At 45.0% G+C, this 24,792-nt stretch overlaps 1 protein-coding gene across 1 annotated transcript in view; it reads right to left on the bottom strand.

Annotated features, from left to right (window-relative positions):
* Nucleotides 1-24,792, bottom strand: part of ARHGEF15 (Rho guanine nucleotide exchange factor 15) — a 67,067-nt gene extending 42,275 nt beyond the window's left edge. Inside the window, exon 1 of the mRNA XM_083377646.1 lies at nt 24,682-24,792. The gene's annotated coding sequence lies outside the window, so the exon portion shown is untranslated. The remainder of the gene's footprint in view (nt 1-24,681) is intronic.

The raw sequence follows: 24,792 nt of genomic DNA, 5'->3' as shown, positions 1-24,792 counted from the left end.
TACCCATAACACAATGGAGGGGACAGGAAATAGCAAATATAGTAGTATATTTATATATAAAATATTTATACATAAATATCTCTCTCTCCCCCTCCCCTCCCCCTCAGGACCATATAGGTTGGAAACATGCAGATGAGGCCTTCGTCCTGCAGTGGATAATGGCTAAAATGATGATAGATAGATAGATAGATAGATAGATAGATAGATAGATAGATAGATAGATAGATAGATAGGTAGGTAGGTAGGTAGGTAGATAGATAGATAGATAGATAGATAGATAGATAGATAGATAGATAGATAGATAGATAATAAAGATATAGGTATAGATAGATATAGATATAGATAGATGAATAGATATAGACAGACAGATGAGAGAGACAGAGAGGAGAGAATAGATAGATACTTGATTGATAGACAGACGGACTATATAGCAGTATAATATGGGAAATATAGCAATCTTCCAGTATTTGAGGGGCTGCCGCAAAGAGGAAAGGGTCAACCTATTATCCAAAGGACCAGAACGCAAGATAAGAAACAACACATGGGAATTAATTAAGGAGAAAGGCAATGTGGAACTAAGCAGAAACGTCCTAACAGTGAGAACAATTAACCCGTGGAACAGCTCGACTTCAGAAGTTGTGAGTGCTCCATCACTGGAGGCTTTCAAGAAGAGAGTGGACAGTCACTTGTCTGGAATGGTAATTGTAATGTACTGGGATTTTACTTGAACTGCTTTCACATGTCTTTTGAATGCTGCTTAAGGTTGCTCAATTGAGGTGTCTGTGTAACAGCTGCTGACTAGCCAGACATGCAGTCTCCAAGAAGATCATTGGATGATTTGGGGTGGAATGGGTTCCTTTAAACCTATTGGCGGCCGCCTAGTGGCCAGCCGTATAAGTAGCTGCGCAGAAGCCTCTGATTCACTTCTGTTCCTGTTTGCCTCAATAAAGCAAAGTTCTTGTTTTCAACCTCTCGTCTCACCTCCTGCTTCCAAAAAACTCACTACACAACAGTAATAGGGTCTCCTGCTTGAGCAAAGGGTCGGATTAGAAGACCTCCAAGGTTCCTTCCAACTCTGTTCTGTTTCTGTTTCTTAAATAGGTGTGTTGATCGGCGTTTATAAGGACACATGCCTGTGAGACTTGTTTCTGATAACCCATGTCATTGGAAAATCTGAACAAAGAAGCTGCAATTATTATAATTCCAGAGCACACAGTATGTACCTCTCCTACAAGGGAGGATGACGGGGTGTGGGGAGATTTTAGCTTTGAGCAAAGGGCTAGCTAGAGCAGAGCAGAGAATTGGGCACTGTATGAAAAATATAACACAGAATAATAAGGTTGGAAGGGATCCTGGAGGTCTTTTCGTCCAACCCGCTACTTGAGCAGGAGATCCTATACCATTTGGGACAAAGGGCTGTTCAGTCTCTTCTTGAAAACCTTCAGTGATGGAGCCCCCTCAACTTCTGGAGGCAAGTCATTCCACTGATTGATTGTTCTCATTGTCAGGAAATTTCTCCTTAGTTCTAGGCTTGATAAGTTTCTATCCATTATTTCTTGTCCTACCCTCAGGTGCTTTGGAAAATAGGTTGACCTCCACCCTTCTCTGCAAAAGCCACTCAAATATTGGACGAATACTATCAAATCATCCCTAGTCCTCCTGTTTGTTACATTAGACATACCTAGCTCCCTGAATTGTTCAGTGTATGGTTTAGCCCAGTGGTGGCGAACCTTTTAGAGACCGAGTGCCCAAACTGCAACCCAAACCCACTTATTTATCGCTGGTTGCCAGGTGGACGTGGCCCACTGGGTGGATGTGGCTGTAGTGGTCATGGAAGATTGGGTGGGTGTGGCTAAGGTGGGTGTAGTCACCTCAATGTTGCTCGTGGGGAGGGACACCTGTGGGGGGTGGGCAGGGTTGGGGGAGCTCCAGGAGGTCTCTGGCAGGTGGGGCGGTAGGCAGGAGACTCATCCTGCGGGGTGAGGCGAGGCAGGGTGGGGGTGCGATTGCCATGGGGAAAGGCAAGGGCTGGGGCAGCTGCTGCCTGACACCATCGGCCCCCGCACACAGAAACCAGCGAACGCTTGGGGGCCAGCGGTGTCAGTCCGTAGCCACAGCCTACCGGCCCCTCGACAGGCACACTCTGGGGCTCCACAGCCCGTCGCCGGCAGTTCAAAGAAGCCGCCTCCGAGATGGATGGTTGGCCAACAGCTGAGGAGGTGATACAGTGGGTCATGCCTGGGAAAAGAAGAGCATGCGAGGCCAAGAGGGACGGGATGGCGGGGAGGGAAACCAACCGTGCCGGAATGCATTCAGCCACGTGGGACCCCGACAAATTAGCAGGCGGTTGGTTGAAGAGGGACAGTTGCCACCTCCGAGGAATGGCACTGGTGCCCACAGAGAGGGCTCTTGAGTGCCACCTCTGGCACCCGTGCCATAGGTTTGCCACCACTGGTTTAGCCTCTAGAGACCCCCTAATTATCTTTGCTGCTGTTCCCTGCTCTATTACTAGGGTCTCAATATTTTTTTGGGATTATGGTGACTAGAACTGGACACCATACTCCAAGCATGGCCTCACCAATGCAGTATGAAGGGATGCTATACTTTCAAGTGATCTTGATGTTATCCCTCTGTTAATGGAGCCTAGGGAACAAAGTGCCACAGAAAGTAGCTTTTCTCTCTTTTATCACGGGGTTAAGAGGTTGGAATCGGCCATACGAAGCAGGGCAATTCAGAACAGATTAAAAACAAGGATCCAGCGTCATGAAGTACTAAATTAGATTTTGCAGCCAGGAGAGGCTATGATGGCTGCAGGGGAGACGGTTTGAAAGGGAATAGCTTGACTGAGTGAGTTCGGTTGATCTCAAAATGATTTGTGGTTTTGATTAGGAAAAAAAAATATATATCCCTGGAGAATAGAAAAGAGAGAGCTTTTTTTTGTAATCACCAGAGTTAAGAGATAATTTTGTAGCTGTGCTTACATTTGCTGGAAGGGAAATCCAAACCTTCTTTCTATTTCTTTTTTTTTCCTTTTCTTCCTGCGTTTTTTTTTCCTTTTCTGTCTTTGTTAATGTTAGCGTCTGTATTCTTTGTAAAACTTTCCATAAAAAAAAATTATAAAAACCAGAAGCTGCTTCACCACTCTGTACCCGTACAGTCCTCGACTCACGGCCACAATTGAACCAAAAATGGCTAAGCGAGACACATTGCTAAGCCGGTTTTGCGACTTTCCTTGCCACGGTTGTTAGGTGAAACACTGCAGTTCTTACGTTAATAACTTGCTTGCCCATTGACTTTGCTTCTCTGAAGGTCGCAAAAGGGGATCACATGATCCTGGGACGCTGCAACCGTCATATTTATGAGTCACCAAGTACCCGGATTTTGCTCACAACATGGGGGATGCTGTAATGGTCATAAGTGCACAAAATGGTCCTAAGACACATTTTCAGTGCTTTTGTAACTTTGTAAAGGTAAAGGTTCCCCCGCACATTCGTGCTAGTCGTTTCCGACTCTAGGGGCCGGTGCTCATCTCCGTTTCAAAGCCGAAGAGCCAGCGCTTGTCCGAGGACGTCTCGGTGGTCATGTGGCCGGCATGACTAGACGCCAAAGGCGCATGGAACGCTGTTACTTTCCCACCGTAGTGGTCCCTATTTTTCTACTTGCATTTTTACGTGCTTTCGAACTGCTAGGTTGGCAGAAGCTGGGACGAGTAACAGACGCTCACTCTGTTACGCGGCACTCGGGATTCGACCCGTCAAACTGCCGACCTTCTGATCGACAAGCTCAGCGTCCTAAGCGGTCACTAAACAAACGTTTACGTTTTATTTAATTTATATACCGCCCTTCTCCCTGGGGACTCAGGGCGGTTCACAGGGCATATAAATAAAAATACAATACTATACAAAAGTTAAAGCAAAGATTAAATCAGTGCCCAATTAAAAAACAATAATGCAATCTAAAATGACAATTTAAAACCCAGCTCCCCCATCAGGCCAGACCGGCCAATTCAAACAAATGGGTCTTCAGACCACGACGGAAAGTTCGGAGGTCCGATGCCGTCCGGAGCTCCACCGGCAGTTGGTTCCACAAAGCCGGGGCACCCACAGAGAAGGCTCTCCCCCTGGGGGCCGCCAGTCGGCATTCCCTGACCGGAGGCACCCTGAGGAGGCCCTCTCTGTGGGAACGCACAGGGCGGAGGGGAGTTGAAGCCGGCAGCAGGTGGTCCCCGAGGTACCCCGGACCCATGCCATGTAGGGACTTAAAGATCATAACCAAGACCTTGAACCTCACCCGGAAAAACCTTATTTGGATTCTCGAGCTGGATGTTGACACCGGGTTTATTATCTCACTTTACAATTTCTCTTTTGCTTTAAGGATGCTGAGAGGCCTCGAAACATTTACCTACAGTAAGTAGCCATGTGGCAGAAGTAATAAATAATTATTATTAATAAATAATAATAAACAAAAACTGTTAGTCCTTGGCTTACGACCTCAGTTGAGCCCAGATTTTCCATTGCAGAGTGAGACAATTTATGATGCGAGTTTTGCCTCATTTTTTTAACCACCTTTCTTGCCACGGTTGTTAAGGGAATCACTGCAATTGTTAAGTTGTGAAGTGAATCTGGCTTCCCCCGTTGAATTTGGTCACAAAAAGGGATCACGTGACCCCGGGACAGAGCAAACGTCATAAAGATGAGTCAGTGGGCGAGCGTCTGAATTTCGATCACGTGACACCCCCCCCCAAGGATGCTGCAACAGTCATAAGTGTGAAAAACAGTCAATGCGGTTGTAACTTTGAATAGTCTCTAAATGAACGGTTGTAAGTCGGGGACGACCTGTACATTTGAGTGAAAAAGGGCCCTTTTGCTTGCGCTGACCTACAGAGAAAATGCCCAAGGTTTTTTCTCCACAGGAAGGAAGAAGAAACATATCAGAGGAATAAGGTGACTCATGTTTAACCCAAAGTGGAAAGGAAAAAAAAATCTTCAACAGAGAAATTCATTTATACTTGTTTTATGCAGCCAGAGACAATTGAAAGGACAGCCCTACAACTAAAGAGAAAATGTTCCTGGCTTTAAGCTCAACAAAATAATGAAGTTGGAAGGGACATTAGAGGTCTTCTAGTCCAACCCCCTGCTCAAGCAAGAGACTTTATACTGGTTGTCCAGTCACTTCTTAAAAGCCTCCAGTGTTGGAGCATTCACAACTTCTGGAGGCAAAGCGTTGTTCCACTGATTAATTGTACTAACTGACAGGAAGGTTCTCCTTAGTTCTAGGTTGCTTCTCTCCTTGATTAGCTTCCATCCATTGCTTCTTGTCCTGCCTTCTGGTGCTTTGGAGAATAGGTTGGTCCCCCCTCTTCTTTGTGGCAGCCCCTCCAATATTGGAAGACTGCTATCATGTCAGCCCTCATCCCTCTCTTCAGATCTAAGATGGTGGCGCCTGGAATGGCTGCGGCTGCATTGGCTCTTGAAGGCAAATAGTTTTGGGAGGGATAGTAAGGGCTATAGGCCACATGATCAGGAAGATTTTAATATGTTTGAGCAACATGGTGGAACTAAGGTAACATACGACCAACAATCCTTGCTGGCATGGCAAGTTTCTAGTTGTTTTGGAACTGTTGGTGAGACCGTTAAAAGTCGTTGGCACTGTTTGAATTTGTTCTACCAGCAGCAAGATCTGACTGCTGGCCCAGTGATGGATTGTATTTCAAATCAGGGCTGTTTCCAGAGGAGGCAGAGGAGAAGAGGACCTGGAGCTTATGGAGTGAAGGAAATGGATGAGGCTGTCGGCAGGCCCAGAGGAAGAGAGAGAGGCTTTTGGAGGAGTTGGTGGCGGTGGCAGTGTGCTCCAGGGGTGAAAAGAAGCAAGGCCTCTTTAAGGAAAGGGTGGAAGAGTCAGGATCAGAAAAAGGAAAGAAGGCGAGGTTGTCAGAATACAAGCGAATTTGAGGGCTAATCCACATGGAGCCCCATTTCCATCTGTCCTGTTTGCCATCGTTCACTCCCGAGAGACTAAAATGGACAATGTGAAATTTGAGCGGGCCCCGAGCAAGGAGTATATATCGGAGGTGGTGACCCTTTGAGAGCCGTATGCAACGAAATTTCATTTTGATGTATGCCGATTGGTGTACATTCAAAGTGACAATAAAGTTATCATCATCATCATCATCATTAAACCAGACACACTCAATTCCTGCAACCGTTCTTCATATGTTTTAGTCTTCAACCCTCCCCCCGCCCTGCCCATTATCTTTGTCGCTCTTTTCTGCACTCCTTCCAGAATCTCAACATCTTTTTTTTATGTTGTGGTGACGAAAACTGGATGCTGCACTCCAAGTGTGGTCTCACAAAGGCATTGTAAAGCAGTAGGATCACTTCTCACGTCACTGAATCATGCGGCCGTACATGCTCTCAGCCACACGCGCCACGCTTCCCCGTCCTTCATCGCCAGAACAATTCCTCCCCAGTTCCCAGCTTGTATAGGATGCTCCACCCTTTCCCAGTGCCTTTTCCTCACGGTTTCCCCCTCTCATTTGAAAAATCCAGCGGCTCAGATGAGTCATCCCACATGAAGCAGGCACCAGCAAACCACAAGAAGCATTGAAATCAAAAACAGGAGAGAAGGCTGAGGCGGCAAAGCTTATTTTTATTCTGGGCAGATTTGATTTCCCCGATGATTCTTGGCTATTCTACAAGCGTGGGGAGGGCTGGGGAGGACATTTATGTCTCTTCTCAGCTTTGCTCTTTTCCAGTCCGATTAAAAAGCTTTCCCCAAACGCACGATAGGTGCAGGACTACAACTCCCATTATCCACAGGCTGGTTGGGGAGATGGGCAATTGGAGACTAGACTAACCTAGAGTAACAGTGGAAGTTTTTAAGAAGAGACTGGACAACCATTTGTCTGAAATGATATGGGGTTTCCTGCCTGAGCAGGGGATTGGACTAGAAGACCGCCAAGGTCCCTTCTGTTATGTTTCGAGTTCGGACGAGCAGGAAAGACGCCAGGCAGATGAGTACAGAAGAACTGTTGTTTTATTTATAACTATAACCAGTGCTTTTTTTGTAAAAGAAAAAGGTGCCGGAACTCACACATGTTATACAACCTGCCTTGCCTACCCTACAAGGTTCCATCCAAAAAAGGTGCCGGAACTCCGTTCTGAGCATTCTATGAGAAAAAAAGCCCTGACTATAACTGTACTGAGGGTTAGGGGTATCCATGCAGTCTTTATATAGTTTCCCATACTCTTAATAACCAATCAGATTGAACCCATCATTCCCGCCAAGTTGACTGCAGCCCGGACTGGAAAGTCCCATCTGTGCTGCTGGAGAACCGTTAGCATTCCAGCATACATGTGATAAGGTCTTCCCAAAAGCTCAATACATAACACCTTCCAACTCTATTATTATTGTTATAGTTATCAATCATCATCATCATCATCATCACAGGGTCAGCCAGATGTTCAGATTAGATTTGGCATTTTTGTCTACCTATTGAGTCCTTACCAAGGACCTGGGATAGGCAGATGTGGATGTTTGATGGTATTACAGATATCGTCGCAGGATAGAAGCAGTTCCTAGTAAGGCCGCCTTTTGCAATTGACTGATGGCGAATTTGTCGATGCCGATGCTGTCCAAGTGGTGCTCCAGTTGTTTTGGGATTGCACCCAAGGCACCTATTACTATTGGTACCAGCCTTGCTTGCCTTTGCCACAGTCTTTCTGTTTCTATTTGAAAAAAGTTGACCACCTCTTCTTTGTAGCAGCCCCTTAGATATTGGAACACGCCCCTAGCCCTTCTCTTCATTACATTAGAGCCACACCCAATTCCAGCAACTGTTCTTGATATGTTTTACCCCATAGTCATCTTTGTTGTCCCTTGGACTGCAAGGCGATCAAACCGGACAGTCCTAGAGGAGATTCACCCTGACTGCTCTTTAGAAGGCCAGATCCTGAAGCTAAAACTCAAATCCTTTGGCCACCTAATGAGAAGGAAGGACTCACTGGAGAAGAGCCTAATGCTGGGAAAGGTTGAGGGCAAGAGAAGAAGGGGACGACAGAGAATGAGGTGGCTGGATGGAGTCCCTGAAGCAGTAGACGTGAGCTTAAATGGACTCCGGAAGATGGTAGAGGACAGGAAGGCCTGGAGGAACGTTGTCCATAGGGTCGCGATGGGTCGGACACGACTTTGCAGCTAACAACAACAACATCTTTGTTGCTGTTCTCTGTACTCTTTCTAGAGTCTCAACATCTTCAAGCATGTGGAATCAGCTGCCGGTGGAGCTCCGGATGGCACCGGATCTCCGCTCCTTCCGGCGCGGGTTAAAGACCCACCTATTTGAACAAGCTGGCCTGGCCTGATGGGGAGTTAATTTGGGTTTTAAATATTTGTATATTTTATTGTTTTATCTTGGGCATTAATTTAATTCTATTTTAACTTTTGTAGTTTTGTATTTTTATCATATGCCCTGTTCACCGCCCTGAGTCCCTCGGGAGAAGGGCGGTATAAAAATTTAATAAAACTAAACTAAACTAAACTTTTTACATCCTGGTGACCAAAACTGAATGCAGTAAGAGACAAGATTGATTTTGGGGAAGGTGAGCCACACGGGGTGTAGAGGAGGACGCCCTGCGTAAGCAGAAAAGAGTCATCTATAGGTTGGCGAGGAGGTGGGATGCAAGGGTGCCAAAACACATCCTCTTCCCAAGAATTAAAACCCCGTGCACTTGGAAGGAGATTTGACGGAGCTAAAGTTAACGAGCATGTACGTTATTTTTTAAAAGAGCTTGTTGCCGGCAGTCAAGTCAAGTCCTGCTCTTTTCCAAATTCAAAAGGCAGCCTGCCAAATCATGTTTGTAGAAAGGAATCATTGTCAGGGGATTGGCAGAACCTCACTTATATAATAATAATAATAATAATAATAATAATAATAATAATAATAATAATAATAATAATAATAATAAATCCTCTCTCTGAAAAAGGCTTAACAATTCCTCAAAGTCTAATTGGTTTCCTGCCTGCCAAGGGAGTGTTTGTTACTAATGGCAGTTTTCTGTTCCAAAAATCTAAGAGCGCTGCCTAAACTTCCCTACTTTTTTGACTCTTTGGTTTCACGACAACCCTGTGAGGTGGGTTATGCTGAGAAGTAATGGCTGATCCAACTGAATAGACTGAAAGGGGGACGGGGTTCACAATCACAAGTCGTCGCTTGCAGATCTCATCAGACATATCTCAAGTCAGAAGTGATAAAAATTATGTTCTAATAGAGTTTCTCTTATCTCAGGAACTTTGTGGAATTCACAAAGTTATGTGGACTTCAATCCCCAGAATTCCCCAGTATGTGGCAGACCTCTACTTGACAAAGGGTGTTTGAAGGAAAGCATTCCTTGAATAATATTTTGACCCATATCTGCAAGCATCTCCATGATTAACAAACCCAGAATCAACTCCCAGAATCCCACAGCCAGCAAGGGCCACCGCTGAGAATTCTGGGAAGTCAAATTGATATTTTGGGGAACTGCTGGGAAATGCTGCAAAACCATGGCTGCTTTCGAACATCCCACTAAGCCATTTTTTGTATCAATAACTTCCGTTTTTAATTTTCACCCCAAAATTCAGTTTACCCAAGGATGTGGTCAGAAAAAAACAAAGAGACAGACTTACTTCAACTTTAGGTGATTAAAACCCCCACCCTCTTTGTGTTTTCTGAATCATTTCCACCCATATTTATATAGGTATGTATTTTAATCTTGCCTTTATTACTTTGTAAGTAACTCAAGGTGGTGAACCTAGCTAATAATTCTTCCTCCTATTTTCCCCACAACAACCTTGTGAGGTGGGTTGGGCTGAGAAAAAGTGACTGGCCCAAAGTCACCCACCTAGCTTTCATGCATAAGGTGGAACTAGAACTCACTGTCTCCTGGTGATTGGCCCAAAATCATCCAGCTGGCTTTCATACATAAGGCAGAACTAGAACTCACTCTCTCCTGGTGATTGGCCCAAAATCATCCAGCTGGCTTTCATACATAAGGCAGAACTAGAACTCACTCTCTCCTGGTGATTGGCTCACAGCCACATAAAACGTCCTGGCTTCATTTGATGTTCTCCTCTCTCAATTGCAGTCCTTGGGCACCAAACAGTTGCCCATTTTGCCTTGCTATAAAAATCAAGACATCGCAATTTGTGCAATCGGAACACGAATCACCATCTCAACAGATGTTCAGCTCAATGCAGTTAATGTCTCTTTCCTCAGAAACAAATCCGTCTAGGATTTCAAGCACTCTCTCCTAAGCCTAGGAGTGATCTGCTTAATCCTTGCAAATTGGATTGAAAGGCACTCATAATTATTTAATTGTCAGCAGAGACCTCTGTCCAAGACTTCTGGTTTGTTTTTTTAAAGGTAAAGGTTCCCCCGCACATGCGTGCTAGTCGTTTCCGACTCTAGGGGCCGGTGCTCATCTCCGTTTCAAAGCCAAAGAGCCAGCGCTTGTCTGAGGACGTCTCCGTGGTCATGTGGCCGGCATGACTGGACGCCAAAGGCACACGGAACGCTGTTACCTTCCCACCGGAGTGGTCCCTATTTTTCTACTTGCATTTTTACGTCCTTTCGAACTGCTAGGTTGGCAGAAGCTGGGACGAGTAACAGGCGCTCACTCTGCTACGCGGCACTCGGGATTTGACCTGCCAAACTGCCGACCTTCTGATCGACAAGCTCAGTGTCCTAACCCACTGAGCCACCGCGTTTACATCAGTCTAAAAACTGTAGATCAGGGGTTCCCAAGCGACGGCGGGGGGGGGGGAGATGATATTCCAGGGGGTGTGAAAACTTGGGTTTAGAAGTTTTAAAATTATACTGTATATGCATAATTCATTGCTGTTATTTCAAACTTTTGTAAGGGGTGCAAGCAGTGCTTTTTTTGTAAAAGAAAAAGGTGCCGGAACTCACACATGTCATACAACCCTCCTTGCCTACCCTACAAGGTTCCATCCAAAAAAGGTGCCGGAACTCCGTTCTGAGCGTTCTATGAGAAAAAAAAAGCCCTGGGTGCAAGAATATATCGAAAGCGTTCTAGGGGTGCGGAGTATAGAAAAGGTTGGGGACCGCTGCTGTAAATGGACTAGATTTAGAAATTAAGGAGGGTAAGGCAAAGTTAATACAGTCCGTTTAGCGACCGTTCAAAGCTATTGACAGCACTGAAAAAGTGACTGATGACCATTGCAGCATCCCCATAGGTCACATGATCAAAATTCAGACGCTTGGCAACTGACTCATATTTATGACGGTTGCAGTGTCCCGGAGTCACCTTTTGCGATCTTCCGATGAGCAAAGTCAATGGGGAAGCCAGATTCACTTAACAACCGTGTTACTCACTTAACAACTGCAGTGATTCACTTAAGAACCGTGGCAAGAAAGGTCATAATACAGGGCAAAAAAAAACCTCACTTAACAAATGTCTCACTTAGCAACAAAACATTTGGACTCAATTGTGGCCATACGCCGAGGACGTATTGGATAGGGCCCCATTAGAAAATCCCAAATGGCAGGCTAGACCAGGAAGGTGGAAAAAGCAACCAATACAAAATAATAAATGATTTTATTTGAATATCAAAAGGTGCCTGTGATAAACCACTTCCTTATGGCTGTGGTGCCTTGGAAGCAGACTTTAAAAATTCTAACGAAGCAGTGACGTGGCTACATTTAATTGCATCCCTCTAATATAATTCCTTTGCCCTTTACTCAGAGATGTTTAGTATTTTCCTTATTTCCTGTTGCATAATATTTTCCTGCGCACAAACCTGGGTAGGGGAGACAGCACACATTACAGGGGAGTGGGGTTTGTGTGGCTTACTTGTGTTATTGGTTCGTTGTATGCACCAAGCCAACTTTGGTTGAACTAAAAATAAATGTGCGGAATCAGGAAGCGAGCCCTAATTTATTTTAACTACTCCTGGTGTTGTATTAGTAGTAGACATACCATTTACAGAGGTTTTACAATCTAAAACTCTGCACAAGTGAAACTAAAGAATGGGGAATTTTAGTTATTCGTACAGGTAGTCCTTGATTTATGACCAATAGTTTAATAATCATTCAAAATTACAATGGACAAGTGCTTTCCGGCCCATCATCATACAATGTCATCTCTCTCTCTCTCACACACACACACACACACACACATCCCCCTTATGATCACATTTCAGGTACTTGGCAACCAGTTCATCTTTGCAACCTGTTGCAGCGTCCTAAAGTCACATGACCAGGATCAGTGACGATTTTAACCGGTTTCTGGCCAAAAAAAAAGGCCAATTCAGAAGAATGGGTTTGCACTTGCGACCATGGTGCTCACTTAACAACAACAGACTCACTTAACAACTATGGTGATTCACTTAATGACTGCCACAAAAATGTTATAAAATCAGGTTTGGTCACGTGGGGGCCTCGGCTTACAACCGTTAACAACTAACAGCCAGAAATCTGATCCCAATTGCAGTCGGAAGTTAAGGCCCCCCTGTATTTTGTGGTTATAGGTTACAGCACACCTAGGTATATCTACAGCGCCAAAGGTTTCACAGATGAATTGTGCAGAGCCCTATCAGTGATGTATCCCTGAGTCTGGCCGGAAACCCACACAGGTCTTCAGAAATTAATTCATCTGTGAGTTAATACAGAGTCTCCCTGAATTCCATTCATAGTTCAAGAACTCTGCCAGAAATGCAGAATATTACAGAAAGTCCTCAACTTAATGATCATAACTGAGCCCAAACTTTCTGTTGTAAGTGCAATGTTTGTTAACTGAATTCTGCCCCATTTTGCAGCCTTTCTTGCCATGGTTCTTAAGTGAATCACTGCAGTTCTTAAGTTAGTAGCACGGCTGTTAAGCGGATCTGGCTTCCCCATTGACTTTGCTTGTCAGAAGTCCACAAAAGGGGATCACGTGACCCCGGGACACGGCAACAGTCGTAAATATGAGTCAGTTGCCAAGCATCTAAATTTGGATGCCTCAACGGTCGTTAATTGTGAAAAACACTCCTAAGTCACTTTATCCGCTGCCGTTGTAACTCCAATTGGTCACTAATCAAACTGTTGTAAATCGAGAACTATGTTTCGTGAAAAAACGCAGTATGCTGGATGTTCAAATGAGAAGGTTGCCTTCTCCCTAATGCCAGATACTGGGGGCGGGGGGGGGGGGAGAATTAAAAATTAAATTTAAAAAATAATCAGTATCTATCTCTTTAGTTTAGAAGCCCATCCACGCAGCAGTTTCCAACCGTGAGAAACAGGGCTTGGATTTTATTATTATTTTTCCTTAGCAAAATGTTTGCTTTGTAGAGCTTTTTCTATTTTTCAATGTTATATTTCCCTTTGTCGGCTCTTCGTCCCATCGAGAGGCTGATTTATGACTGCACAGTTCTCCTGCTTCAAACACACGCCAGGGCCATAAGTGGGCACAGAGATGTCACCACCCTTTCCTTTTGCCCTCATTTTTTTCACAGCACGTGGTCGTTATAAATCCTATTTAGCTTGGAATCAGAATTAGCAGGTGATTGATGAGGGCAAAGTCCTCAGATAATACAAAAAAAGATAGGCCCGCTGCTTTGAGCAGTGAGGGACGGGGAATAGAACTGTGCTACCCCTTTCCCCACTATGCCACAGGGCATCGTGGGAAATTAAAACAGCAGTTAAATTCAGATGCTCCAGTGCTGTTGGCTGGGTGGGGTTCAGAGTGGTAGACAGTGTTTTTTTTGTAAAAGAAAAAGGTGCCGGAACTCACACATGTCATACAACCCGCCTTGCCTACCCTACAAGGTTCCATCCAAAAAAGGTGCCGGAACTCCGTTCTGAGCGTTCTATGACGGAAAAAGCCCTGGTGGTAGAAGATACCAACACACAATAAGCTTAGAACTGTTTGACAGAGAAAAAACCCTAATATAATGTCTGTTTGTGTTTTTGTGTGTGCGCGCGCACGTTTGGTATTTTTCAAACTGAAACTTGATAAAGAAAGCCTGCAAAAAAAAAAATTTTTCCCCAGTATAGAAATTCTGAAGAGGTCCACAGCCATATCACAAGGACATTGTTCATCTCTGCTCCCTATTCATCATTGTTCACTGTTTCTCTTTGAGCATGATCTTGGATTTTATGATCTGTTTTAAGTGGCTCAGAAGCTGAATGCAAATTGAGAGATGTGATCCCACAGAACACTTCTTTTTAATTCCTGTGGCTCAATGGAAATTGGGACATGAGACCCCAGAGATATTTCCCCACTCTGTTTTCTTAATCATTTGGGGAAAGGAGGGAGGGAGGGAGGGAGGGAGGGAGGGAAGGAAGGAAGGAAGGAAGGAAGGAAGGAAGGAAGGAAGGAAGGAAGAAAGAAAGAAAGAAAGAGAATAAGAAAGATGAGGAAGAGAAAAAGGGAAGGGAAAGAAAAAGGAAGGAAGGAAGGAAGGAAGGAAGGAAGGAAGGAAGGAAGGAAGGAAGGAAGGAAGGAAGGAAAAGTGAAAGAGAGAGAGAAAAAGAAGGGAGGGAGGGAGGATGGATGAATTTTCCAATGAGGGGCGTGGAAATTGCTTTTAAACAAATAAATAAAGATTCATATCACGTCTCTTCCATATTACTATTATTATTATTATTATTATTATTATTATTATTATTATTATTATTATTATTATTATTATTATTGTCCCTAATTGTCTTGTAGTGGTTAATTTTAAGGAAAATGTTCCATTATGAGGAGTATCACCCCCTCCCACTGCAGTAACATATAATTGTCAACAAAATACTCAGAGAGCCAGCATCAAAACCAATGTTGCTGTTGATTTTGATCTGAGATGGTAAATTTTAACCTACCAATAATAATAATAATAAATTTATATGCCACCTGACTTCCAGTGACTTTTCTTGAATTTTCCTGATCTTGACAAAGGCTAAACCATGTTATGGTAGAGGACAGGAAGGCCTGGAGGAATGTTGTCCATGGGGTCGCGATGGGTCGGACACGACTTCGCAGCTAACAACAACAACAAAACCATGTTAAGCCTGATTACTTGGTTGGGAGACCACCAGGAAATCTCAGGACTATAGATCGGGAAGTCAACTACATGCCATTTTTGGTACTGTACTGTTATTAAGCATGCCTGCACAGGTACACGGAATAACCAGGTGCAAAGTTCAAGAGCAATTGTCTACTGCCTATAGACCACCTACGAAAGAATGAGGATGGTGTTATAGTCTTACAGTAATTCCCTTTTATATTGAAAATTGGGACTCAAGTGTAAATGCTTCCCCAGGCATTTGGATTATCAACCCAAAATACCGTATTTTCCGGCGTATAAGACGACTTTTTAACCCATGAAAATCACCTCAAAAGTTGGGGGGGTCGTCTTATACGCCCAGTCGTCTTATACGCCGGAAAATCAGTGAGCCCGGGAAGGCACGCCCTCCCCTCTCACTGTGGAGGAAGCAGGGCAGGCTGGCGTCTGGCGGGAGCCGGCAGGGCAGTCCTGCGCACACACGCGCGCGCAGGACTGCCCTGCCGGCTCCTGCCCGACGCTCTTCCCTCTTGAGGCAGCATCGCTCCCCGGCTCCTAAGGAGTCCTTGGGGATGCTGCCTCAAGAGCCATGGCAGGCGCCTCACGCTCTTCCCTCTTGAAGTATTATTGGCAGAGCCGTCCGGCGTCGGGCGGGAGCCGGCAGGGCAGTCCTTCCCTCTTGAGGCAGCATCCCCGAGGACTCCTTAGGAGCCGGGGAGCGATGCTGCCTCAAGAGGGAAGAGCGTCGGGCAGGAGCCGGCAGGGCAGTCCTGCGCGTGCGTGCGCAGGACTGCCCTGCTGGCTCCCGCCAGACGCCAGCCTGCCCTGCTTCCTCCACAGTGAGAGGGGAGGGCGTGCCTTCCCGGGCTCGCTGATTTCCCAGCGTATAAGACGAAAAATCTTGAAAATCATCTCAAAAGTTGGGGGGTCGTCTTATACGCCCAGTCGTCTTATACGACGGAAAATATGGTAATGGTGACAGCCAAAAAATGTAGGACCATTAGGTCTTGTTGCAGTCCTCCAAATGAACATTAGATGTCTGCAAAGATCAGAGGTCTTGCATCTCTTTCCTGCCATATAGTGGCCATGTGGAGCGTTACAACAGAGTTTTGGCACATTTGATAAAAGGGTACAGCCGATCCTTTCTTATTCTCCTGATGCCCTACTTTTTAAAAAGCTTCTCTTAAGGAGATTCGAACCTAAGCTGGGCCAAACCAACCTAGACCTCAGTCCCAGAATCTTAGACCCATATCAGAAAAAAGCCATTCCATTTTGCAGAGGACATTCCACAGCTGAAGGACAAATGGAGAGATCAAACAGGGTCATCCACAGCCAGTCTTTGAGACACCACAACACAAATTACATCCTTCAGTTCCAACATCTAACACAATTATATAATTTGTGATGATTTATCACTTGTCCTCACAGCTCTCTTCTGTCACATGAGCCCAAATCTTCTTGGAACATTCTACATTCTTTCAGAACTGTTTTGGCTTGTTCCAAGATGAATGAACAATTAGCATCCTCTGAGATTTCAGACTACAAAATAATAGTTGGGAGGGACCTTGGAGGTCTTCTATTCTAACCCCTGCTCAAGCATTTCAGACACATGGATGTCCAATCTCTTCTTAAAACTTCCAGTGTTGGAGCACTCACAGTTTCTGGAGGCAAGCCATTCCACTGATTGTTCAGGGGAACAATTTGCCTCCAGAAATTGTGGGTGTGCCATCACTGGAGGTTTTTAAGAAGATAGGTCAATTGAGTTCTTTCTAGTATATCCAGGTCTCTGAATCTTCTACAAAATGAGAAAGCAGTTTAAAGGGATGTTTCACCCATGAGTTAAATGAGGTACTAAGTAGAAATACTTCTCATTCCTTTTAATGTTGCTCAGGCAGCATTATAATTTCAACTTAAATAAACAAAATGGAAAGGCCATTGATTCAGAAAGCCAACCCAGTTCTAGGCTGCATTAACAGAGGGATAGAATCAAGATCACGTGAAGTGTTAATACCACTTTATAATGCCCTGGTAAGACCACACTTGGAATACTGCATTCAGTCCTGGTTGCCACAATACAAAAAAAAAAAAAACATACGTTCAGACTCTAGAAAGAGTGCAGAGAAGAACAATTAAGATGATTAGGGAACTGGAGGCTAAAATATAAGAAGAATGGTTGCTGGAATTGGGTATGTCCATTTTAACGAAGAGAAGGGCGAGGGGTGACATGATTGCAGTGTTCCAATATCTCAGGGAGTACCACAAAGAACAGGGGGTCATCCTATTCATCCTATTCTCCAAAGCACCTGAAGGCAGGACAAGAAGCAACAGATGGAAACTAACCAAAGAGAGAAGCAACCTAGAACTAAGGAGAAATTTCCTTAGATGATGATGATGATGATGATGATATTATTATTATTATTATATAAAACTTTTATTCATAAAACATGAAACTCAGTCAACTGAACACTCAAATTGACTGGCACTAATGGTTGCAGCCAGCATGCTAGGTATCAACCAGGTATCTCCTTAAAATGTAAGATGTTCCAAGTAGCACAGTTTTTTGTAGCTTTGCTGGAGTTATTGCAGGAAGTTGCAATTTCTTGATGTGTTTGGTAAAGTTTTTGGACATAGTTCCCAGTGCCCCGATGACAATGGGTATCACTGTTACGTGTTTCATCCATAATCACTGATCTCTCATCCTCCTCCTCCTCTTCCTCCTCTTCCTCCCCCTCTTCCTCCTCCTCCTCCTCTTCCATAAAACAATAATCCAACTAGGATGTTATTGTCGTGTGACTTTCCATCCAATTATTTGGTAAAAAGTTGATGTAATAGTTAAAATGCTGGTCTAAAAACCAGAAGAGTTTGAGTTCTAGTTCCACATGAAAGCTGGCTGGGTGACTTTGGGCCAATTAAGAGGAGATGGTGAGTTCTAGTGCTGTCTTAGGCATGAAAGGTAACTGGTGACTTTGGGCCAAGCTGCAATTTCTTGATGTATTTTTCAAAGATGATGATGATGATGATGATGATGATGATTTTGCTGCTGCTGCTGCTGTTGTTAATAATGCAGCCAGTACGCAAAACAAAGTGAAACTGATTTATTTTTATTTTTTTTAAAAAAGGATTACACCAAGAGAGAAAGCCAGTATGTGAAAGAACCCACAATGTGACTGGTTACTTCTATCCATTTTTGTCAAAAATCCAACAGTCTTAACAATGAGCATCTCACTGTTTTCAATTGCATTGACAGAACTGACAGATAAGCCAGCAGAATAACAAGTTAAAAGCAAGGCTTTTTTTCAAAATCCCTTTGAGGTGGGGTGTCTATGATAATGGACTATATCCTGTTTTTTTCCCTCCAGCAGCTGAAGATAACTTAGATAAAGATCTGTCTTCGTTGTATTCCACCACCCAAAATCCTTGTAAGGTGGAGTGGGCTAACTTGGAATATTTCATCCAGTTTTGGTTATCACAATATAAAAAAAAAGATGTTGAGACTCCAGAAAGAGTGCAGAGAAGAGCAACAACGATGATTTAGAGGCTGAAGGCTAAAAACATACGAAGAACATTTGGAGAAATTGATATGAGTAATTTAATGAAAAGAAGGACTAGGGGTGACATGATAGCAGTTTTCTAATATCTCAGAGGCTGCTACAAAAAATAGGGGGGATCAACCTATTCTCCAAAGGATCTGAAGGCAGGACAAGAAGCAACGGATGGAAACTAATCAAGGAGAGAAGCAACCTAGAACTAAGGAGAAACTTCCTGACAGGGAGAACAATTAACCAGTGGAACAACCTGCCTCCAGAAGCTGTGAAGGCTCCAACACAGGACGTTTTTAAGAAGAGATTGGACAGCCATTTGTCTGAAATGTTGTAGGGTTTCTTGCCTGATCAAGGGGTTGGACAAGAAGACCTCTAAGGTCCCTTCCAAGTCTGTTGTTTGGTTTTCCTTAAGTGTGGGCCTGATCCAAGGCAACCAAGAAATTCCCACAGCCAAGGTGGATTCTGTACCAAGTCTTCATTCTCAGCTCAGCATTAACACAATATGGTGCAATCCCCCTTAGAGAAAAGTGCAAGGAGATGGGGGTTAGCTTACGAAAAATACCCCATCCCTTCTTTTAAGAAAATTCCCCCCAAATTCCAGCCCGTCCGATGTCCATTTATCCAAATGCATCCCACTAAGCCCAGAGGTTTTTCCTTCAAGTAAGCCTGCACGGGATCAAAATCTTTAGCAATTTTCCCATACAAGTAGTCCTTTAATTACAACCTTTTGTTTGGTGGCCATTCGAAGTTACAACACCACTGGGGAAAAAAAGTGACATATGACAGTTGTAGCATCCTGTGGTCACATGATCAAAATTTAGACACTTGGCAACTGGTTCATATTTATGACGGTTATAGTGTCCTGGGGTCATGTGACCACCTTTTGCCCCCCTCCTGACAAGCAAAGTCAACAGGGAAGCCAGATTTACTTAACAACCGTATTACTAACTTAACGACTGGCAAGAAAAGTCATAAAATGGCGCAAATCTCACTTACCAACCATCTTGCTTAGCAGCAGACATTTTGGGCGAGCAGTACCTGTATTCCTTTGCTACTTGCCACAGTGCTATTCTTACCCCTTGGAGTGACTCTCCAGCGAAAGTGGACATCGCAAGCAAAACGGTGATTCATCTCCAGAAATTTCCATTTTATGGGTCGCCCTTCCAAGAGGAGATTCAAGAAGCTGCCCTTTTGCCTGCCGTTTGTGCCAGTTTACCACAGCCTAGCACACTTCCACACAAGCCTCTATGCGCAACTGCCTGCACTTATGTATCACCCGAAATAAAAAATGTCCAATCACACCTCCAAAGTAGATTGAAGTGTTGTTGTTGTTAGCTGCGAAGTCGTGTCCGACCCATCGCGACCCCATGGACAACGTTCCTCCAGGCCTTCCTGTCCTCTACCATCTTCTGGAGTCCATCTAAGCTCACGCCTACTGCTTCAGTGACTCCATCCAGCCACCTCATTCTCTGTCGTCCCCTTCTTCTCTTGCCCTCGACCTTTCCCAGCATGAGGCTCTTCTCCAGTGAGTCCTTCCTTCTCATTAGGTGGCCAAAGTATTTGAGTTTCAGCTTCAGGATCTGGCCTTCTAAAGAGCAGTCAGGGTTGATCTCCTCTAGCACTGACCGGTTTGATCGCCTTGCAGTCCAAGGGACTCGCAGGAGTCTTCTCCAGCACCAGAGTTCAAAGGCCTCAATTCTTTGGCGCTCAGCCTTTCTTATAGTCCAACTTTCACTGCCATACATTGCAACTGGGAAGACCATGGCCTTGACTATACGCCCCTTCATGGATTACTGCCTTGTCGTGGCGAAGGGGCTTGCGTAATTCAATGAAGCTATGAGCTACGCCGTGCAGGGCCACCCAAGACGGAAAGGTCATAGCAGAGAGTTCTGATAAAACGTGATCCACTGGAGAAGGAAATGGCAACCCACTCCAGTATCTTTGCCATGAAAACCCTATAGACAGTACCAAAAGTTTGAAGTACATCTCCTCTAACCAAATTGAACACATCTAAAGACATGTCTGGCTGTTCACCAACTTTGCTTTTTTTTTTCCCACCATCTTTCACCCTGCCCTAAATGACTAATTCCTCTCTCCTCTGGGTTTGCTTCGGGCTTCGTCAGATCCTCCAGTTCTGAAGTTGACAGATTGTGTTCCCTTTGATCTCCTGACAAATCAGGCTGACCTCTCACCCCTCAGCTGTAGAGGCCTTCCCTTCTTCTGTACCCCGGACGAAGAGACTGATCAGTTCATTTCAACTGCACAGCAACTCGTCCTGCAGGCACCCACGTTCCGTGGTTCCGTGCGAGAGAAAGAGACTTGCAACCTGTCGCCAACACATCACCTGGAATATGTTCACTGGAGTTCCTGCAGAAGGACCATGCATGTGAAGAAGCAAGCCCTAGGTTGTGAAAGGGTATCTTTAGATGCAAATGGGCTTCAGGAACACCGAGTGTTGGCTGTCAACTAGACAAGGAAGAAACCAATGTAGCAAGGATCCCAGCTTGTTCCACAACTTGTCTAAGACGTGTGTGCAAATTCAGCCACTTTGACTCCAAAGAGGCTTACTTTCAAACAGTAGAAACAGGGTTATAGTCTAATTCTCGACACGTTTGTCCATCGGCAAAAGAACTTCATGAGAAGAATAGTTTCCTCTAAGGTATTTGCTTTTGATCAATATTTCATTTTCAAAAATCATTCTAAAAATAAGTGTCTTTCTCATGAACTGCAGTAGTTTTATTTATTTTTTTGAATCAACTGCCTGATTTCCTTCCTTCCTTCCTTCCTTCCTTCCTTCCTTCCTTCCTTCCTTCCTTCCTTCCTTCCTTCCTCACATTTCTAACCCTCCCCATCTTCCTTAAAGAGGGACTCTGTACGGTGTACAGTAAAACATCGAAATCCCAAACAGTACATAAGAAATTAAAAGGTTAGAGTTAAAATTAGGAGTTAAAATGTTTTTTTAAAAAAATTATAAAAAAAAATTAAGGAGGCAAGAATAATTAAGCCTGTTAAAAATTGGTTCACAAGTCAAAGGGAAGACTCTTATTGCACTAACCAACCCCACAATTATGTGTTCCTTTGGGCTCCCCACACAAGGCCCCAGAGCAATGTTTTAAAGCCTTTTCAGAAGACCAGAAGAGTTTGGGCCCACCTCACCTCTGGGGGAAGAATATTTGCTCTTTAAAGGTAAAGGTAAAGGTTCCCCTGCACATGCGTGCTAGTCATTTCCGTCTCTAGGGGCCGGTGCTCATCTCCGTTTCAAAGCCGAAGAGCCAGCGCTTGTCCGAGGACGTCTCTGTGGTCATGTGGCCGGCATGACTAGACGCCAAAGGCGCACGGAACGCTGTTACCTTCCCACCGTAGTGGTCCCTATTTTTCTACTTGCATTTTTACATGCTTTCGAACTGCTGGGTTGGCAGAAGCTGGGACGAGTAACAGGCGCTCACTCTGTTACGCGGCACTCGGGATTCGACCCGCCAAACTGCAGACCTTCTGATCAACAAGCTCAACGTCCTAACCCACTGAGCCACCGCGTCCATTTGCTCTTTACTGACCCTCTAATTCTATTTTCTCTAGATATCTCCAGTGGTGATGTGGAAGGAAAAAGTTCTGGAGTTTCTCTAAGGCAACTAAATTGAGAGTTGAATTAAAAAGCAAAACAATAGTAATAATTACATGCAGACTTGCCCATCCCATTATTCCCTTTCTGGTGAAACCGTGTTACCCAAAGTGCTGAAAGAGAATGACAGGAGGGAGCAAAGGAAATTAAAAGGAGGGCAAATAAAAGGATTTAAATAATAATTTAAGAAACTAAAACCTGCTAGGCTAGGCTAGCAAAACAGACAGTCAGCCAGTGTTCCTCCATTTTGACAACTTTAAGCAGTGGGAACTTCAACTCCCAGAATCCCCCAGACAGGCCTGGTGGGGAATTCTGGGAAATGTAAAGTTGCCAAGGTTTAGAAATACCCCAATAACGCCACCGTGGATTCAAAGATATGTTGTGAAACTGTAGTATTTTTTAATCCCACCCACTCAAGAGATTTTGGAAATAGGATTTGCCTTCCTCAGTTTCCGAGCAGAGACTTGCAATGACACAATAATAGATTTCCAAGGGGTGAGACTAGATGACCTCTATGGTTTTTTTAAAAAATATAAGCCTGGATTCACACACCTTGCTAAACCACAATTCATTTAACAAAGGATTCTCATGTGAGCCTGGGACCTGCCAGAATATAAAAATTAGAACAGGGGTCCCCAACTCCCGTACCGGGCCACGGCATGCCAGCAACCGGTCCGCACAAACAACCAAAGCCCCATCTGCAAGATGCAGGCAGCACACAAAACCACGCACCCTCCGGTCCACAGAAAACCCTCTTTCCACGGAACCGGTCCCTGGTGCCCAAAAGGTTGGGGACCTCTGAGCTAGAAGACTTGGGTATAAAAACATCCGCCAGCCGGCAACAAGGAAATATAAAGAAAATACTCTTTGCTGACCCCTACTGATAATTTGGATTTTTACAGCCCTGGATTTTTATAGCTTCTCTTAACTGAACAGCTATCTGTACTATGCAGAGAATTTCTGCCCAAGATATAATACACTAAAACCCAAGTAACATTGTTGGATACTGGTTTAGTATCGCATGCGAATTCAGCCCTTCATGTCACCCCTTCAATAAACCATCGTCCATATAAACTAAATAATCCAACATAGCAACCAAGACCACCAAGATCTTCCCTTTATCCCAGAATGAGCTGCCTGTGCAGTTTCTTCACCATATTGTTTATTTTCTTTTGGCACGGTGCCTCCCCGCTGCACTGACACAACATCACACAACACTCCATCCTAGATCAACCCTGTTTCTCTCCAATCCCAGGGCGTTGTTTTTTTTTTTTGTTTTTTTACCCTGGGGCAACCCTAAAAAGAGAAGCAACTAGGCTTGTGCGAACCCAAAATCTGAATCCCTGCTAGAAATGTTCCATCCATCCTGTCTGTCTGTCAACTTTTCCACCCGACGGGAATCACAACAGGATGCAACTGCAATTTTTTCTTTAAAAAAAAAAAGAGGAATTATGAAAAAAGGTTAGCGAGGGGAAGTATTTCCATGAAGCTTAAACCAATTCTTGGCTTCCCTAAATCCTTGCTCACCACTTTCCCTTTTCCTGAGCCAAACCGGGGGTGGGTGGGGAAGAGGCTCCATTGAAATTCAAACAGATGGTGCAGCCCTAGAGCAGCGTTTTCCAACCTTAGGAACTTGAAGATGCGTGGACTTCAACTCCCAGAATTCCCCAGCCAGCTATGCTGGCTGGGGAATTCTGGGAGTTGAAGTCCACGCATCTTCAAGTTCCTAAGGTTGGAAAACGCTGCCCTAGAGATCCTGTGCTACTTGGAGGGGGGGGAGTGGGGTGTTGCCTAAATGCTAGGCTGATTAATGGCACCGCATCCACTTCTAGCCCCCCCCAAGAGACTTCTGGATGCGGCTGCTTCTTCTCCCTTGCACACCCACCCGTGCAACCGGCTCAGCCTTCCCACGGCGTTTTCCGCGGAGAAATTCCAAGGAAGCCTCAGGGAAAGCTCCGTTCAGCCCGGCAGATAAGGTCGAGAGGCCAGCCGCCGCCGCCGTGCCAGAGCCACCGATCGGGCGCGACGGTCGCGTTCACACAACCCGGGTCAAGGGTTTAAGCGCGTCGTCTGAAGCCGGGCGCGGCCGAAGCTGGACGAATAGGCCTTAGCAAAAAAAAATTTTAAAAAATCCAGCTGTTCCACAAACAGCTGGGCTTCCTTCCATGCCAGGGTAAAGGAGGCTTGGCCCTGGCCCCCAAGGCCGGTTTGGGATCCAAAGCCCCGTATTCCCCTCCATATCCGACCCCTCCCCACACACACACACACACATGCCCGAGGCACTCTGCACATGTTCAAGGCAAGGCTAGCGCCGCATGTTAATTACCCTCCCCAACACACACACACACACACACACACACACACACATTCCCAATTCCCAACGATCGGGAAGGGCGGCGCGTCCTTCCTTCCTTCCTTCCTCCTCCTCCTCCTCCTCCTCCACCGGGAATCCGGTTTACTCCCGGGAAACCTGGCCAAGCTCCCGGGCGAGCCCACCTGGACGTTAATCCGGAGCCTCTCCGAGCTTCACCTTCCGCGATCCAAGCAGCGGCCGGAGTCTCCGGGAAAGCAGAGCCGGTTTCGGCGGGGTTGTGTGTGTGTGTGTGT

This window comes from Vipera ursinii (genome assembly GCF_947247035.1).
Source record: "Vipera ursinii genome assembly, chromosome: Z".
Lineage (NCBI taxonomy): Eukaryota > Metazoa > Chordata > Lepidosauria > Squamata > Viperidae > Vipera > Vipera ursinii.
The sequence above is the reverse complement of the archived record's forward strand: the minus strand, read 5'-3'. Positions and strand labels throughout refer to the sequence as shown.